General features: G+C 44.0%; 1 protein-coding gene and 1 pseudogene across 1 annotated transcript in view; both read left to right on the forward strand.

Moving 5' to 3' along the window:
* Kif13a (kinesin family member 13A) overlaps positions 1 to 19,272 on the forward strand; it is a 180,360-nt gene that overhangs the window by 36,349 nt on the left and 124,739 nt on the right. The gene's annotated exons all lie outside the window — the stretch shown is intronic.
* Positions 8,857 to 8,950, forward strand: LOC114617689 (annotated as a pseudogene).

Below are 19,272 nucleotides of genomic sequence, written 5' to 3' on the forward strand. Positions count from 1 at the left end.
GCATGGAGACCAGGCAGTGGAGAGGGCCCGGCATCCTAGTACATCATAGAGTCTTCCCAAGATTTAAATTGTGTTTCTTTCCTTAATTGGAACAGATTAATGGGAGTCTTAAAGAAGTAGTTTATGCCAGTTTGATTGCCTAACGATCGCGTTTACATTAGAGTTAAATGACCCATGTCCTTGTCTTCATGGGAGTTTTGCCATGCTGGGGCTATAAAACTTCATGAGATGGGTTGGCTGCATTGAACTGGCTTTATGGAATGAGTAAATAAAAAATAACTGCATACACCCTGCTTATAGAGAATAGTCCTTTTGTCTGTCTGTCTGTCTGTCTGTCTGTCTGTCTGTCTTTGTGTAGATGCATGTTCCAAAAGGACTTTAATCCCTAAGGTTTTCTGTTTTAAGCTAACTGGAGGAGAGCTTCTGCATACGGTGAGGGAGTGGAGGAGAGAGACCCTTTTTCTCTTAAAGCACTATATTGAATCCATAATTGCTCAGGAGACTGAGATATTAATTTCTGACATTTCACTGGATACTGCTGCTGAATTCCTGAAAGGAAAGGTTATTTAAACACCCATGTTTCTTCATTCTTTGTATGAAGTTAGCTTTAGGTTCAAGTCATAAGTACGCATCTCAAATCTGCCATATGATAATGTCCACTATATAAAATATAAAAGATGGACAGTTTCTTTTATTTGTGAAGTCTTTGATGATTTATTTAATTTCTATCTGTGTATGTGTGTGTATGTGCCCATGAGAGGGTAGGGACATGGCTTTGGAGGTCAGAAGAGGGCACTGGGTATTGAACCTCTTGGAGTTGGAGTTACTTGCTTTTGTAGCCAGCTGACATGTGACTGCTGGGGTCTGAACTCCCATCCTGTGTCTCTAGCCTCTGAGCTCCAGGAAGACAGCATACCTCTCTAATCATTCATTCATTTATTCATTCATTCATTCCGGTCTTGGGTGTCTTTGTTGAGCATTTAATTGTGTGTCAGTCCCCGTGTTCCTTGATGGTTCGTCACCTCCTTGACTACAGTGAATATGCAAATGAGTAGCCATGTCTGATGTGCAGCTGCCTATCCCACAGTCCTAGAGTGCAGCTTCTTGAGTTGAATCAGACAGGGCTCTGTTTCTGGAACACCAGCCTGGCACACACACACACAACCTGCAACTCCTTCAAGCCCCTACTTCCTTTTTCTCTCCTGGAATTGGTTGAGACTATGATGCACCCATGTGAGATCTGAGGGGTGCGTGTGTTCATGTATGTGTGTGCACGGGCATGTGTGCCAGCATATGTGCATGTGTTCTCACTGAGAACCACCCCCATTAACAAACGTGCCCTGTGCACTCAGCATAAGATAAAAGGAGATAAGGTTAAAGAGATGATGTAATTTTAAGGCCCCTCTCTCCCTCCCCCTCTTCCTTAGGGTTTGGTTTTGTTTTGTTGAGATAGGGTTCCACTGTGTAGCCCAGGTTGACCTTGAACTTGTAGTGATTTTTCTGCCTCAGTCTCCCTAGAGCTGGGATTATAGACATGGGCTACCATGCTCACCTCTTAAGGGTCTCTTTCAAGCTACTTAAACCCTCAGATTTTATCTACATTCTAATTTGGCTGGAACTGCGTAATCTAATCTTCCTAAAAGTCGTAATTTGTAGTAATCAGGTAGGATAAATTGGCTTTTGGTTCTATGCCTGAATAATGTAAGAATATTTTTGATTTTTAGACAATAGTCCTGTGACTATGAAGGAGAAATCACCTGCACTACTCCCCCCATTTTCTCCTTTTATGCAGGAGAAGAGTGTTGGGTTTTGAGAGAGCTGAAATCCCTTTTCCTGTTTTTATTGATTTGGTTGATTTTTGAGGCAGAGTCTCTCTGTGTAGCCAGGTTGGCCTTGAACTTGTGGAGTTCCTTCTACTTCTTTGCCTCTTGGAACATATGCTACCACCCCTTCACTTAGGTTTTTTTTTTTTTCAGTTATTTTTTTATTGGGGAATCATTTGTGCTATGATCCATATGTAGTGGTCAAAGGACAACTTGTGGGAGTTTGTTCTCTCCTTCCACCGTGTGGGTTGTATGGATTGAACTCAGATCATGAGGCCTGGTGGCAAGCACCTGCTGAGCCATCTTGCCAGCCCCTGCCCCTTTACTTTATGTGAGGTATATTGATTACAGACCAGCTAGGGCTGTATATTAGAAGCTTCAGAGAAGTTCACAGTTTTCCCTCTGAAGATTTGGTAATCGATTTTTTTTTAAACAGATTGACAGAAGGAATTCATTTATTAGTATGCCTAGGAGTCATATGAAGTGTGAAACTCAAAACCGGATGGTTGAGGCACAATTCAGTCTTATTAGGGGAAGGAGAAATGGGGCATCTGTGTGTGGGGTGTATGTGTGTGTGTGTATGGTATGTATATCTATGTGTGTGTGAGGTGTGTGTGTAGTGTGTGATATGTGTGTATGGGTGCATGTGTGGATGGTATGGTGTGTGTGTGTGTGTGTATGTGGTGTGGTGTATGTGTATGGTGTGTATGTGGTGTGTGTGTGTGTATGTGGTACGTGTATCTATGCATGTGGTGTATTATGTGTGTGTGTTATGTGAGCGGGTGCATGTGTAGATGGCATGATGTGTGTGTGTGGTGTGTGATATGTGTGTGTGTGGTGTGTGTGTGGGGTGCATGTGTGGATGGTGTGTGTGTGTGGTGGATGTGGTGGGGGGGGTTGTGTGGGGGGTGCATTTGTGTTTGCAGCAGTGATCCTGGGTCCTCCTATGGCAGGCGTATAAATAACCCTCCTTCATTAGGAAGACTCGGTGAGGGGATTTGAGGACAACTGTGTTTGTCTTGACGGAGTTGATGTAAATCTAAAGTAAACAAGGGGAATTCCAAGGAAACCTTCTCTACACTTCAGAGGAAAAGGGATCAGAGATGGTGGAGATACGAGCTGCCCAAAATTAGAGGGATGTGACTGTTACGAGAATTTAGAGAGATTGCTCGGCGCATCTAAATGCCACACATGGATTCCTTTCATTTCTAGGCACAGGAGAAGGCAGCGGAGAGCAGGGCTGCTTTCCCTGAATGGAGGCGTCCAGCAGCTGGGGCCAGAAGAGGTTACTGTGAGAATCTTCTTCCAGGATAATGGTGTCCACTCAAAGCCAAGGCCGATCCGATCCAGGAGGCCTTGGCATTGAACTTCCCTCAGTGACCTGACTGTACGTGGGGGGACTCAGCAGAACTGACCCATGGCTTGAGCTTCAGACTGGCTGTGAAATTTCATTTTCCTGGGACAGCAGCTAATGTGCAAAAGATTTATGTTAGAAAATTTGAGAACTGTGGAATAACATAAATTAAAAGAAAAAAATAGTTCCAATCTCACCTCATTCAAAGAGAGTCACCACTGACAATTTGACCTCTGAACTCAGGTCAATGATTAAGATAGCCCAAACAGCCTCAAGTCCATCTGATTCATTGATTATCTGTGGGGGATCCACTTAGTAAGGGGGCCCCCCGCTGTAGCCCAGGTGACAAGGAGTTTGCTTCCAGTCCATACTCTGAGAGGTCCTGGTTACAAGGCGAGAGCCTTGTGAGTCTCATGTTATTATTGGAGTTTTGAAGGTCTACGCCTGGGCCCTGGCAGCTCTAACACGGCAGAAGGGGTCACCTGTCCCCAGTAATGCCAACTGAAAAAAAAGTGTGAGCAAATCAAAGAGGTTTATTGGATACGGCCACAGTGGGAAGAGGGGGAGGTGACACTAATGACGCCCCCATGCATTTTGGGGATGTGATCACGTCAAGTTTAGGTTTAAATGGAAGGCAAGAGGTACCTTCAACTAAGCAGTGCTGGTCCATCATGGTCTCGGCTTGCTTGTCGTGCAGGGTGACTCGTAAGTTGTTAAAATGTGAAACCTCTTTCTGTCACCTATGTTCCTACTCTGGCTGATACCAGGCTTCAGCCTCCCCAGTATTCTGGGGGATATTTTGTTAGCTTCCGTTGTGAATAACTGAAGAGGAGGACACAAATGTCTTGCTTTAGAACGACCTCATTCCTTCAGGGACCCTTGCAGTACAGTCTCTGTATATGCAAATTGCTGATGAAAATTGAGTCGTGCGTTACCTTGGATGGTGGTCATATTGGCGTGTAGTCAGTGTGAAGGTATTATTTTTGTTGTCTTTTTAATACGATAGTCAGGAGTCTGTTTACATGAGGAGGAGGCTGCCTGCTGGGACATTTTCTTTGTAGTCAAAGAGCATGGAGCCTGGATAACAGGGGATCTTCCTAGCTCGCTGGTAGAGAGCTCACCAAGCACGCAGGAAGCCCTGAGTTCAGTTGCAAACACCAAGGAAGCAAAGTTCCTATTTAGGAATGGGGAGGTAGTCAGCCCCTTCCCCATGAAAGCTCTGGGATAGACGTCGGTCCTGCCCAAGAACAAGCGAGTATTGCATGCATGCCACACCTTTTGCCCTCACCTCACAAGGTCAGGCCAATCCCCTGTGGCCAGTAGACAGTAGCCTAAGAGATCAAATGTAGTTTTCTTTGCCACAATGTAGAAAAATCTTCTCTGGGCTTCCCCCAACCGCTTCCTTCTGTTATCTCATCATTAACTGCTTATTTTCCCCCTGCTCTGAGGAAATAAATAGATCTCAACCCCGAATGACACCAGGTAGGTGAAATCGAATAACAAAAGACCCTTCTTGCTTTCTAAGAGAAAATAAAACTCAGGTGCTGTGTTGCCATAGTTACGCCACATTGTCCTTCTGCAAAACAGGGCACAGCATCTGTCAGAAAGCACTTGAGGAGCCCTGGGAGGTGCCCTTACTGCTGAGCCTGCTCAGAGAGTGAAGTAGTCAGAATTTTCCTTCAGGAGGAAAGCTTGTCTGATGCTTTATGTTGCAGGTAAAGACAGGTGAAGGGGCAGATGCGATGCTTCTGTGCTGGGGGTTTACGGTTCCCTAATAGCTAAGACCACACCTGTGGGGGCCAATAAACTGCAAACCGGTGAAAATTCCAGTTGCTGCATTGCTCTGATTTCTGTTCCTCGTTCATGCAATTATTTTCTTTATTCAAAGGATAATGCTGGAGACGTTAGGTTGAGTGATCTTAGTGTTTCATTTCTTCTTTTTGCATTGGTTGGGGTATTCATTTTCATCAGTTACTGTATGGTGTGTGTGTGTGTGTGTATATGTATATGTGTATGTATGTGTATATATATGTATGTGTATATATGTGTGTGTATGTATATATATGTATGTGTATGTGTGTGTATGTATGTGTATATGTATGTGAATGTGTATATATATGTATGTGTATGTATGTGTATGTATGTGTATGTATATATGTATGTGTGTGTATCCATATGTGTGTATATGTATGTATGTGTATATATGTGTGTGTATGTATGTGTATGTATTATATGTATGTGTGTATTCATATGTATATATATGTATGTGTATATGTGTGTATATGTGTATATATGTGTGTGAATGTATATATGTGTATGTATATATATGTGTGTGTGAGTGTGAATGAATGTGTATGTGTGTGTGTGTGGTGTGTACACATGTTACTTGTGCATGTGGAGATCAGAAGATAACTGGGAAGATTCAGTTCTCTCTTTCCACCACATGGATTGAACTCAGGTCATTAGATTCACACAGTTAGCCTTTTTAAAAAAAACAGTCTAAAGCATCTTGCTTACTCAGTGCTCATTCAGACTAAACTGCTTTTCTGATGATGCCAGGTCCTGGTCATGTAGGTGTATTTTGTGATTTCAGGACTACTAATGATGTTTACAGATGTTTGTATGGTGCTGCAGATGGAAGCCAGGACCTAATACATGCTAGGCAAGTGCTCTGCCCCCGGCCTTGGCTACCCCTTCTCCCTGTCTCTTAGCTGGGACCTCTGACATTCTCAGTAATACTGATGGTTGTAGCAGATGTTTACTGGTCATAAGGACTCATGCAGCATAGATGCCCCATTGCTGCAACAGCCCCGGGAAACTCACTAAGTGGGAGCTAGGCTCAGTCGGGTTTGGGTTTTACCCCATTCTCAACTGGAAAGTGGTGTAATCAGCAAGCAGGCCCAGTACTGGGGTTCACCTGGAACGCCTTCCCTGCTGAGTCTGGCCTGCTATGTTGTGCTGCTTTGGCGTTGCTGGTTGCTGCTGCAGATGGATGCAGTTGGCATGTCTTCTCTTTGTTTGTCAAGAGAAAAGGTTGCCCCACCGGCACATGCTTTGCAGGTCCCCATCTAAACAACTCTTAAAGTCTCAGCGGCTAATCATGCTGAGAAAAACAACAACAACAACAACAAACAAAAACAGACAAGGTGTGGCTATGCAGCCCAGGCGGGCCTTGACTTAGATGACGAGATTTATAGTATGCACCACCATCCCTGGTGTTCGCACCTCCTCCTCTCTCTCTGTTGCACTGTACTATATGGTGTGTGTACTGTTGCTGGAGCCCTACACTGTGGCCCTGTTAGCAGAACTTGGGATCTACATGACTCTGCCTCCTGAATACCTGGATTACAGGTGTATACCACCACACTCAACTCTACTTCTATTTTTTAAGGAAAAGAAAAGATTTATTTATTTATTTTATGTATATAAGTTCATTATCGCTCTCCTCAGACACACCAGAAGAAGGCATCATATCCCATTACAGATGGTTGTGACCTACCATGTGGTTATTGGGAATTGAACTCAGGACCTGTGGAAGAACAGTCAGTACTCTTAACCACTAAGCCATCTCTCCAGCCCCTGACTCCACTTCTTCTTTTTTTTTTTTTTTTTTTTTTTGGTTTTTCGAGACAGGGTTTCTCTGTGTAGCCCTGGCTGTCCTGGAACTCACTCTGTAGACCAGGCTGGCCTCGAACTCAGAAATCCGCCTGCCTCTGCCTCCCAAGTGCTGGGATTAAAGGCGTGCGCCACCACCGCCCGGCTTCTGACTCCACTTCTTAATGAAAGAGGAAACCGAGTTCCCAAAAGGTTTAAATGCTGAGGCCGGAGTCACAAAGCTGGGTTTGTTTTTGTAATCTAGAACTGGAGAAGTAATTTGGCCAAGTCAAACACTGCTTCCTCCCACCCGATTATCCTCCTCTGTGGCCTCAGGCTCCCTCCTCCCTAAGTCTAAGTCTCCTGTGGCTGAGTCCTACAGGGCAGTGTGGGAGCCCCATCGTAGGACTGTGTGGTAGTGCTCTGTTGTACTTGAGGGGTGGGGCACAGCCAGAGTGTTTAGGTGACAGTCCCTGTGTGTCACATTGATGAGCCAGGAAGTGTTTGTTCAGTGCTGGAATGTTGGATAGCAAGTCAAGTTTTTTTTTTTTTTTTTTGTTTTGTTTTGTTTTTTTGAGACAGGGTTTCTCTGTGTAGTCCTGGCTGTCCTGGAACTCACTCTGTAGACCAGGCTGGCCTCGAACTCAGAAATCCACCTGCCTCTGCCTCCCAAGTGCTGGGATTAAAGGTGTGCGCCACCACTGCCCGGCCGCAAGTCAAGTTTTTAAGGAACCAAAAATAGACCTACAGACAGACCCACAGACAGACCCACAGACAGACCCACGGACAGGGATGCAGAGCGGCTAATGAAAATGCTCCTTACTTTAAAATAATTTGAACATCTTATGTGACTGCTCAGATGTGTCTAAAATGGATTCCATTGGACCCTAGCATTGCTAAATGACTTGTGTATTCGGCCAACAGTGTTTTGGTCTGGCTGGCTCTTGGTGTCTAATTGCATTTGCTATATGAACCATTTTGCAGCACTGCTGACCCGTGTGCAAGGCATTCAGGCGTACGGTGAAGTGTTTATGCAATATTTAGGCAGCTTTCAAACTAGCAATCTGATGATGCCAAGTGTGAACTTTAAACACTGTGCACGCCACCTTCGCGTGTTGGAGAGAGGACTTGTGTGCATGTGTGTCTGCATGTGTACGTGTGAGCCCAGTGTGTCGCCTGCCACAGTGTCATAGCACTGAGGACTGGTTAAAGTTCGTGGCTGTGTCTCACCCTGAGAGTGTCTTGTCCAGTAGGTCCGCAGTGGGCAGATGTGTCTGTCATTGGAGGAAGTTTGCAGTTGATGCTGACCCGGTTCAGTCTGGAGACCAGTCTGAGATCTGGAGGGAGTGAGCATTCACCATTGTGTCACCAGTGGCTGTTCATCTCCAGGCAGGAGGACTAGGGAGGCTTATTTTGCCTTTGAACTTTTTGGAATTTGTTGTTTCCAGGGACAGGGTGTGGCTATTATCATCAGGACTGGTAGTGGAGTTATTTTAAGGCTATTTCTTGACATTTTTGTGGGCCCATACACTGTTAAGTGTCCTCTACTGTCTAGTCTTAGATGTATTGACATTATAAAAACAAAGACTCCGAGGTGCAGTATATTGTCTCTGGTCTTTCCACAATATAGCCATACTGGAAGGCCTGCTCTGAGGCTGGAGTGATGGCCTCCGGGTAAAGAGAACTTACTATCATTGTAAAGGACACTGGTTTGGGTTTCTGCACCCACATGGTAGCTCACAGCTACCTGTGACTCCAGTTCCAGGATATCTAGTACACTCTTCTGACCTGTGGACACCTGTATGTATGTGGTATACGTAGTTACACTTGGATGCATACCCTTTTTTTTTTTAAGATTTATTTATTTTATTTATGAGTACACTGTCAGTGTCTTCGGACACACCAGAAGAGGGCATCCAATCTCATTACGGATGGTTGTGAGCCACCATGTGGTTCCTGGGATTTGAACTCAGGACCTCTGGAAGAGCAGTCAGTGCCCTTAACTGCTGAGCCATCTCTCCAGCCCCTTGGATGCATACCCTTAAAAGTAAAAATCTTTAAAAAAAATTAAAAAAGGGACCTTACGTGCTTGCTTCGGCAGCACATATACTAAAATTGGAACGATACAGAGAAGATGGCCCCTGCACAAGGATGGCACACAAAAAGGGACCTTACTTCTCCCAGGGATCTCCTACATCCATTCTTGTTAGCGAGTCCGTATGTTCAGTAGATGCTCCATGAAGGCTGTCTCATGCAGGTGAATTGTCTTTAATAGCCCTTTGGGAGGACATGAGAGAAGGGAGAAGAATTTGTCTGAGTAGAAATCACAACAAGATGATAATTCTATACTTGGTCTCAGGGTAAACCAGTAACCAATGAGCCAATGGCAAGCCCTAGCCCCAGAAATGACACTGTGTCCTGGGGAAGTCTGGCCCTGGGGTCTCAGGATATGCATATGCACAACCTTCTAAGTGAGGACACATGAAGAATGCTATGCCTCCCACAAGCTGTGTGCATGCATGTGTCTCACTGGTATTTTTAGAAAGGCCCCTTCTCGACTGAAAATAATCATGGCTCTCAACTAGTGTAGAAAACACGGGACTTAGAATCCAGAGCAACAATGTTTAGGTTTGAGTCTACCAAGTTTCAGCCCAGTTGATTGACATCTTGGATTGAGCCCCTGTCTGTAAATGGACATGTCAGCTTTGTGAATGCTGTGTATTATCATAAAGACCAGGTGATCCTGGGATGGAGAAGGCTGGTTAGCACAGGATCAGTACCCATTGCCACCCACTTTGTAGAAACTTACTTACTTCCCCATCTCCTGTCCCAAAGAAGGTTCTGGCAATGCTTGACAGGTCTTAGGCTCTGGTCTACTTTCCGCTCCACCCAGCCAGCTTGGCAATGACACCAGCTGTTGAATGACTGGTGAGGTCAGACAACTTGAGGAAAAGCAAGATAGCGTCTGAATCATGTTTTTCCTGATAGCACGGAGTTCTTTTCCTCACCCAGTCTCCAGGAAGTTAAAGTATTTATCGTCTCCGTGGAAATCGAGTCTGTTACATGAAATGGATCCCTCACCTGGGGAATGTGCTGGTCATTTCCTAGCTCCCTGGCTGCATCCGGAAGCCGAGGGCTTAGGCATTTTGTGAAAGTTCTTCTAGGCAATCTCATAGCCCCAGGCATGCTGACAATTTGTTCACTTCCCAAGTAAATGCTCCACAGTGGTTTGATGACTCTGGATGAAAGCTTCAAAACAAATTGCAACTTTTGCCCTGGTTTCTACTTTCCATTGCACATGACCATAACTGGGGGAGTGGCGAGGGGGACTATTGATGATATCAAATCTTTTAAGCACTGTAGGTGAGTGTAACTCTCCTTTTCTTCCTTTTCTTTGACTTAGGTTCTTTAGAGACTCATGTAGCAGGTACCTGATCATTGTCTTTTACCTGTGTGTCCTTGGTGGCTGTTGGTCATCACAGTGGTGGAATTATGTGCAGGTCAACCTCAGTGTAAGGCCTTGTTACTGACAAACAGGAAAAGAAGGTAAAACCAGGTCCTGGATTCAATTTTATTCTAAAATGGATGTTGTGGTTTAAATATGAACTGTCCCCTATGGGCTCTGTGGTGGTTTGAATAAGTGTGGCCTCCATAGCCTCCAGGCACCAGGGACTACAACTATTTGATGAGATTGGAGGTTTCAAGCAGTTCTCGCCAGCCCCAGTGTTTCTCTCTGTCTGCTGCCTACAGATGGGATGTAGCTCTTCTCTGCTGACCTAGTGCCAAGCATGGCACCCTGCACGCTGCCATACTCCTCACCAGGATAACAGACTGACCCTCTGAAGCTGTAAGCAAGCCCCGATTAAATGCCTTCTTTCCTAAGACTTTCCTTAGTCATGGTGTCTCTGCACAGCAGTAGAAGAGTGACTAGACAGGCTTGTATTCTGGAATATGTGGTCCCTAGGTTGTAACACAACCTAGGAAGGTTGTGGAACCTTTAGGAAGTGAAGGCGCCTTGTGGTCATGTGACCAGCAGACTCCACCCCTGGTGTCATGTGACCAGCAGGCTCCGCCCCTGCTGCTGTGCCTTTCCTATCACCATGCACTCACTGTTCCTCTTCTTAAACTTTGAGCCAAAATAAAGCCTTCTTCCCTTAAGCTGTTCCTTATTGAGTATTCCAACACAGTGACAAGAAAACAAAGACCGTATACTTTATTCCAGTCATTACAAAAGAGTTAACAGTAGAAAAATTAATTATGGCCCAGATATCGTGGTGCACACCTGTAATCCCAATCATCAAGAGGTCAAGGTGGGAGAGTCATGAGGGGCATCACAAGACCTTTTCTCTAAAAACCGATGACGATGTATTACTATTTTTTTTTTAAAGAGCTGCTTTGCTAAAAGAATTTTTTTAAGTCCCTGATTGTGATAAGAGATCATTCCAGAAGGCTCACACAGTCCTAATTGTTTTTAATCTTTTTTTATTATATTTTATTTAATGTGTCTGTGTTCTGTGTACACATGTGTGGTGCACATGTAGCCATCAGAGGACAAGTCTTAGGGTTGTCAATTTTCTTCTACCATACAGTTCCCAAGCTTTCAACTCAGGTGGTAGGTGCCAAAGAGGGGGGCACCTTTAGCTGCTGAGCCATTTCTCCAGCCCTGACTCATTTTCTTGTGGCTAGCTTTTGTGTTATTTTTAGTGTCGATGATCTTACTTAACATTTATTCACATTACTGTTATCTGCCAGTCTTTCTAAAGTCACACCAAGTGGTTAGTGTGTCCCACGTCATTCTGAAGTTGACATTCAGGATTTGCAGTGACCTTGGGCCCATATTTTTGCAAATGTCCTTGTAAGCTTTTTTTTTTTTTTTTTTTTTTTTTTGATAGGGTTTCTCTGTGTATCCCTGGCTCTCCGAGTCACTATGTAGACCAAGCTGGCCTCAGACTCAGAAATCCACCTACCTCTGCGTTCTAAGTGGTAAAAAGTCATGCACCACCACTGCCTGCTTAAACTTGATAATTTTTTGAATGGCTGTTTTACAATGTCAGTTGACACACGTGAACTTCCTCAGAGCTGGAGGAGACCTTTGGTCACTGATGTTCTGTTAGTACAGTGTCATGAACATCACAATACACACAACAGAGAACAGGTGCTGATAGGAAGGCCAGTGTTCCCCCTAGTCTGCTTCTAGTGGGTAAGATGTAGTAGAACAAAATCAATTCTGGATTTCCCGTTCCTTCTTGGTCCTGAAAACTACTTTGGACAGTGATATGTAACTCATCCTGGCTTCCGTGGTCTTTGGTGGTGACACCTGATATGACTGACAAAGTGATGACCTCAGGTCCTGAACTGCGTGGTCTCTGGAATTGCTTGTTTACCTCCCATGGTTACTTCTGACTTGTGTGAAAAGGTTTCTTTAAACCTCACCCGAGACAAGTTTGGAGCGTTTTGGACATATTTGACCACAAACTCTGAGACTATGTTCATCCAGTTACCTGAGCTAGAGACACAAACATGTGAGGACATCATGGAACTTTCCAGGAACCAGCCCTTCAGCCACTGCATCTGTTGGCAAAAGATAAATGTTTCCTTCTGAGAATTAATAGCAGTGTGACATAAAGACTGGTTTGTATGCGCTCATTCCCAGCACCTTTATCACAAGATAACTGGTTTATACGGGCTGTAAGTTCGGCAGCCTCCTGGGCTGCAGTGTCCATCAGTCGGGGTCTGGGTAGGAATGATTGATGTGTTTAATAACTGTAGCTCTGTGTGCGGCTGCGTAGGCTTCTCGTCCGTTTGCTTCTCTTCCTCCAAAATATCTTCCTCGTTAATAACTAATTTCCAGGTCTGACATTCTGGTGTCTCCTAATTCACGAACAGACCCTTAGAACAAATAGCACTGCCAACCTTGATCATTATGTTAGATGCTACTTTATTCTGAGTGAGTGAATGCTATTAATCAAACATGTTTTTTAATTATCGTGATGGAAAATTTAACATTTAAGTGCATTGTACATGTGCATTTGCATGCTTGTGTGTTTGAGCATACACACACACACACACACACACACACACACACACCACACCATGGATAACCTACTCTTTCCCTTGGATGTACCCTGTTTATGGTACCCCCTCATCAAGCATGCAGGAAATCAGTTGCTTTCTCTTGGAGCATACCAGAGATGGTCTGTCTCTTCAAAGTAGCTTTGACGAGGCCCCTGTGTATGCATTCGCCTCATGCTGTCTGATGGACTAGATCACTTTCATTCAGGTTTCGGGGCCCTACACGCCTTTATTTTGACCTTGTGTATATCCATGTACACTGGCTGCTTCCTTCCACGTGAAGCGATTTCAGAGTTAGCACATTTATAACCAAAGCTCCCTTTCCTCCACTAAATCAGCTCTTCCCAAGGTCTTCACACTTTAGTAAAAGATAGCTCTATTCTTCATTTCTTTCTTGGAAAAAAAATGATTTCTCACTTTTGTTTTTTGAGACAAGGTAATTTACTCTGTAGCTCAGATTCTTAGCCTGTAGCTAAGCTAGCCTGAAGTTTATGGCAATCCCTCTGCCTCAGTCTTTTGCAGACATGAGCCACTCTGCCCAGCCTCCTTGGTGTTTCTTGTCCCTGCCCGCTTCTCATCAGTTTGCAAGGAAGCCTCTTTGCTCCAGTCTTGTGCCTCCTTGGCGTCATGTGTCTTCTCATTTCCTGCAGCCGTGGACTAGCCTCTGCACTCATAGCTCCTCCTGCTTGCATATTTGTCTCTCAGAACAATACCGTATATCCACACGGTTGTGAAGCTTTTGGCAATGTTTTCTTTCTTCCATAGGGTGTGTTTGGTTGAAGGCAGGAGGATAATTTGAAACCAACTCGGAGTCCATGTATAGGCGTTCTCTTGGGAATACATCCACGTGTCCTCTGCTTTCCTGGGTGCTCTGTGATATAAAGGACAGGCAGAACAGATAACCTAGGCTTGGTAAACATTGCCGCTGTCACTTCTGACCCAGATAAGCCTTCACTTCATACCCAGACTACACCAGGAACCAGAAAAATTTGGTCCTCACTGTGCAGCCTAGGTCAGCCTTGCACTTACAGCAATCCTCCTGCTTCAGCCTCCTGACTGCTTGGGTTATAGGAGTATACGTCACACTCTGCTTTATACCCCTTCTGATCCACGTCTTCCGAGCCATTAATGCTGTCCTTCCCAGAGGTCTTTGTCTTTGCTCAGTAGTGTTGCTAACCATTGGGAGAAAGCATATATATTAAGTTCACGGTCAATGCAAACTTTAAGAAAAACTGCCCTTGGTAGAAATTTTATTTATTGTTATAGATATTTCATCTGACCTGTCAAGTCCTATTATTGCAGAGTTTACTTCGTAAAGAACTTCTATCGATTAAGCCAAGGAAAATGTCAGCTTTTATATCATACAAAGAAGGTCACCACTATACGTTGAACTTCGAGTAGACAGTGTTGAACTTCGAGTGGACAGCGTTCAAAATATCCTACGGGCACTTCACAGTTTCACTTTGTACAGAAAAGATCCTTAATCTGAAGGCAGCTCTAACTAGTTTTGTAATTGGTTGTCAGGAAAACATTTCCAATTAAGACCAGGTCTACGTGACGTTTCGCAGCATCCTGATAAATCATATCTCAAATGTATAATTAGTATCTCTGTCCATGGTACCTTACAGTGATTCTGGGACTGAAAAAAAAATGGTTGAATAAAAATTATTTTTAAATTCCTGGATCAGACATTAAAGTAAAGCATTTTGTGCATGTTGGTGCATTGGCTGCTTGTGACACAGCCTGTCCTGAGAGAGCTTGCTCTGTGGATACTCGAGGTCACTCTGCTGGGGCGTCTACGCTGGGTACATCTTAGTGACTGGGGAGTTTCATCTTTACTGACACCCGAGGTGAGAAGTGAGGACTTGTATCATGTTTGCAGCTCAAATATAAATAGCTGACTGGAGGTTTAGGGGGCTTTGGGAAAGCCTCTAAGGGGTTTCTGTGGAATTTTTAAAGGTGGGGAAGCAGCCTGTTTGTACTGGCCTGGGTAGTTAAAGCAATTTGTGAAGAGTCTGTGTCCTTTATTGGAGTCACTGTGAAGAATGTCCTCTAGTAATTATCATGTATTGTCTTTGTACATGCCTGAAAAAGACAAACGAAGGCTACCTACCACCACCAGACTCCTGGGGACCAGAGTGTAGCACCTCCTGGGTTTTGGACAGGAGGAGACTTTCCTGTCTTAATTGTGAAGAATTGACTAAATTCCTGGGCCATTCTTTACCTCACTGGCTTGACAGATCTCTAACACTTGGTTCCTCCTGCCCCATCTACTGTGTTAAATTCCTTTTCTCCTGAAGACTTACAGAGAGTCACAAAAAGATTTTTTAGACATTATCTTTGACAGTGTGTGAGGAATGCACCACCAAAGAATAACAGCACATGCATACACCCGTGTAACCCTGTGTCCAGTGGAAGAAACAGCCAGTCTTCAGAGAAGGGGTGGACACTACACTGTTCCCTCCACCTGCCCTGCTAATGTCGCTTCCCCAGTTACAGCGGCCATCGTTCCTCTGTTTTCAGCAGAATGGTTTTACACTGACCCACCATCCCCCAAGTGATTTATTTTTAGTTTTGACCTTTTTATTGTTATGTAAATGGAATCATACTGAATATGGTATTCAAAGACTTCTTTGATTTAGTGTTACACCACCCGGCTGGTTTTAAGTTTGGGGGCTCATGTCCCATCAGATGAGGAGCCATCTGTAAAGGATTGGGGTATATACAGGATTATTTTTCTATTCTTAGGTTTGATTTCTCAATGGTTCTGTAGAAAACAATATGAACTCTGAATTTTCTATGCCACTTGGCCTTTTAAAACTTCAAGGCTGTTGATTCTTCTGTCACTATGAGCATTTTTCCTATTTATTTATTTATTTATTTATTTAGAGAAAGGGCTCTTTGAGATTTTCTCTAGCTCTTGACTTGAGACCTCTCAGTCTCAAGTAATACCGAATTTCTGAGTAATTGTACAGATGAGCCTTCCTCTTCCTCCTACTCTTCTTATTTTAGTATGTATGTATGTATGTGTGTATGTGTGTACGTATGTATGTATGTATGTATGTATGTATGTGTGTATGTATGTGTGTACGTATGTATGTATGTATGAGCTTGCCAAATGGACTAGTCGGGGTAGCTAGTGAGCTCCAAGGAGCCATCTGTCCCCTCTGCCTCCCAGCACTGGAATTACAACTGGATGATACCACACCCAGATTAAAAAAATATTCATTCGGCTCATGTTATGTGAGTGCCACACGTGTGCATGCCACAAAGCATACGTAGAGGTCAGAGAGCAACTAGTGAGAATCACTTCTCTCCTTCCACCAGGTGGGATCTGGGAATCAAACTTGGGTCACTGAGCTTAGGGGTGAGTGCCTTTCTCTGCTGAGCCATCCCACTGGCCCTCGCCTGGCTGGTTTTAAGTGTGGTTTCTGGGGGTGGAGCTCAGGTGCTTCTGCAGTCATGAAAGGCTCTTCATCCCTGAGCCTGGTCCCCCATCCATCTCTTCCTTTTTATGTCATCTCTCTAGGGTTATGACTTAGTTATGAGTGTAAGGTAGTTAGGGGCCAGCTAGGAACCCCAGAGACACAGCCTGGTCCTCGCTGCACAGGAAGAATGAGTTTTTTCTTCCTGTGCATGGCCTTGCTGGCCTCTCCTCCCTTCCTCTCTCCACCTTGTTTCTCCTAGGTTTTGGCAGATGTCCCTCTTTATTGTGTCCTCTCTGAGGGCGCCAGCAAAGGGACACACCCATTGCTTCATTTCAGAATACCCTATGGAAGTGACCACAGCGCTAATAAAACACTCAGCTCTTTGCGTTTCTTTTCAAATCTAGAAAATTCCAAAATGATCTCATGAAGGGGGTTACTTGGGCCACTGCTTAAAAAAAAAAAAAAAAAAAAAAAAGGTAATTATGTACATAAGGTCTTTTCTTCTTTATAAAGCAAAGGTGATGACTATTTATCTAGCTAGCGTGACTTGGTGACTTGGGGTTTGTTCAGCTTTCCTTGCAGTGGATGGGACTCCTTACTGGAGGGGGTGTGTGTGGCTTTAAGGTAAAACGACATTAAATCAGTTTACTGCAGAGCCTCCCAGAGACTTTGGCTTCCCATCAAGTTTGTGAGCACTTCAGTGTGAGCCCTTCAGAAGGGGACAGGGATCTAAAGACCTGTCTGTCTTCTGAAGCCTGCCTTCCTCCCTCCCTCCAGTCAGCCTTCCTGCCACTGTTAGCATCCCATGCAGGGCCCTCCTCTGAAGTTGCCTTGCAACAGACAGACTTCTTCTGTTGTTCACTCTGGTTCCCTCGGGCCAGGCCTCCAGATTACCTGGGATGTTTCTAGTAATTTGTCCATTCACCTCTCTCTAAGGAGAACATGGACACAGCCTTTCAGAGCAGGCTGTTTCAGGTCACCTTCCATTTAGACTGTTTATTCCAAATGGTCTTTGAAGAGTGAAGGCATAGTTTTGCATATTGATGCAAAGAATGAAATTGCAGCTTTTATTAGAGTATTTAGGGGCTGGAGAGATGGCTTAAGGATTAAGAGTGCTTACTGCTGTTCCATAGGAGCCGATTTTGTCACCAGTGCCCACAAACTAACAGCTTCTAGTTGGGTAAGCAAACGTGCAGTGAAGTGGTTTCAGATGGAATAAGAAAACTGTGTACAGTAACATGAGAATTGAGCGTCGGGACTGTTGGGATAGAGGTGGTAAACTGAGGCAACTTCCCAGAGAGAGGAGGAAGGCATGGGAAACAGAGAGACTGGGGAAGGCACTGCAGGCAGAGGAGGCATGCGTCACAAACAGACGCCACAATTGTCTCCTCCCAGAAGCCAGTCAGCTCCAGAGGGCATTTACTTTATAGGATGCACAAGCCCACTGAGGGCAGGGACTGGCCGTGTCTGCCACCTGCTGCCTTAATAACAACGGGATAATCTAGGGTAAGCCAGCAGGTCCTTATGGGAAAGACTTTAATAAGAGAGAAACTTGTAGAGAACTGAGTGAATAAGAAAGGGTAGTGTGTGTGTGTGTGTGTGTGTGTGTGTGTGTGTGATATCAAAGTGCTATATGTGCGTGTATATATGGTATGTTTGATCAAAGTGCTATATAAATGTGTATGGTGTTTGTGATCAAAGTGCTATATATTTGTGTGTATGTGGTATGTATGATTTGTGTGTATATGGTATGTGTGATCAAAGTGCTATATAAATGTATATAGTGTTTGTGATCAAAGTACTATATGTGTGTATGTGTATGGTGTGTGTGATCAAAGTGCTATACACACATATGTTGTATATACATATATGTATATATGAAACATTGTGAAAGAGTAATTCTTTAAAACTTTACAAAAGGCTGTCAAATCAGTGGCTAACCAAAATAAGGCATTTTCCCCTGCATTGGTAAAACACACACTCCTATTTTATATAAACATGGTCACTTTCCAGTGTTACCAGTGCTTGCATCCCATGACTGCATCCTTCTGATACAGAGTTCCAAGACCCCTTTTACCTGTGTGTTTACTTTCTGTAAACATCCTCTCCTGCACCCAGGCACTGAGCCAGACCTGACAGAGGACAGCACAGGATGAGTGCCAGCCAGCTTTTCCTGGAAGAAGGAGAGTAGAAGAAGCATTGCCTACGATGGGCTTCTTCAACTTTGTCCAAGGAGTGTTTGTGTGACCCGGGGGTATATGGGTGTATACCATAGCTGTATAAATCAAACACTGAGAATAACAGGTTTATGTTCAAACAGCTTTGTGGTTATACTTATATTTTTCTACATATTAAAGGTGAAAGCAAATATGCGTACTAATAAGATTGATGTACTTGTCTTTTTCTTTTTTCATAAAGAATGTAAAATCTTCGCTGAATACTTGACTCAGGGAGTCACGCATCTTCATTGATTTTCAGAATTGATCAATATTTTGATTGTATTAATTGTCAATGATGAGAGGAACACTGTTTCACATAAACACATGATACAGAATAGCAGATGAGTGTTTGGAGCCATTTCAGAAAGTACTGGAAAGTCTCTTCTAATCCCAAGCCAAAATTCATTTAATGATTTCAAAAAGGAAAAAGAAAACCCAAAAATCAAAAACTCTGAAATTCATACCAGCATCTCTAACAGCAGTTTTAAACCAAGCCCTCTAAAATGGTACAATTCAGTGATGTACCCATCTGGAGGTTGCATGCTGAGGAATGACAGCAGGAACGTAGCACAAATCATTGTTTTGGAAAATCACCCCTTACTGCTTCTATAAGAACTGAAAACTTTACACTTGCAATGAAGACATTCCAATACCTGACACACAGTAGTTTTAAATCCGGACCACGGTGTGTCAGGCAGAGTGTATTGGCTGGTATGTACCTCAGAGCAGAGACAGCCGTGAAGTCACTGGTTGCAAACCGAGCATCTCCGGGAAAACTTAGA

Source organism: Grammomys surdaster, unplaced genomic scaffold (assembly GCF_004785775.1).
Source record: "Grammomys surdaster isolate TR1022 unplaced genomic scaffold, NIH_TR_1.0 137, whole genome shotgun sequence".
Lineage (NCBI taxonomy): Eukaryota > Metazoa > Chordata > Mammalia > Rodentia > Muridae > Grammomys > Grammomys surdaster.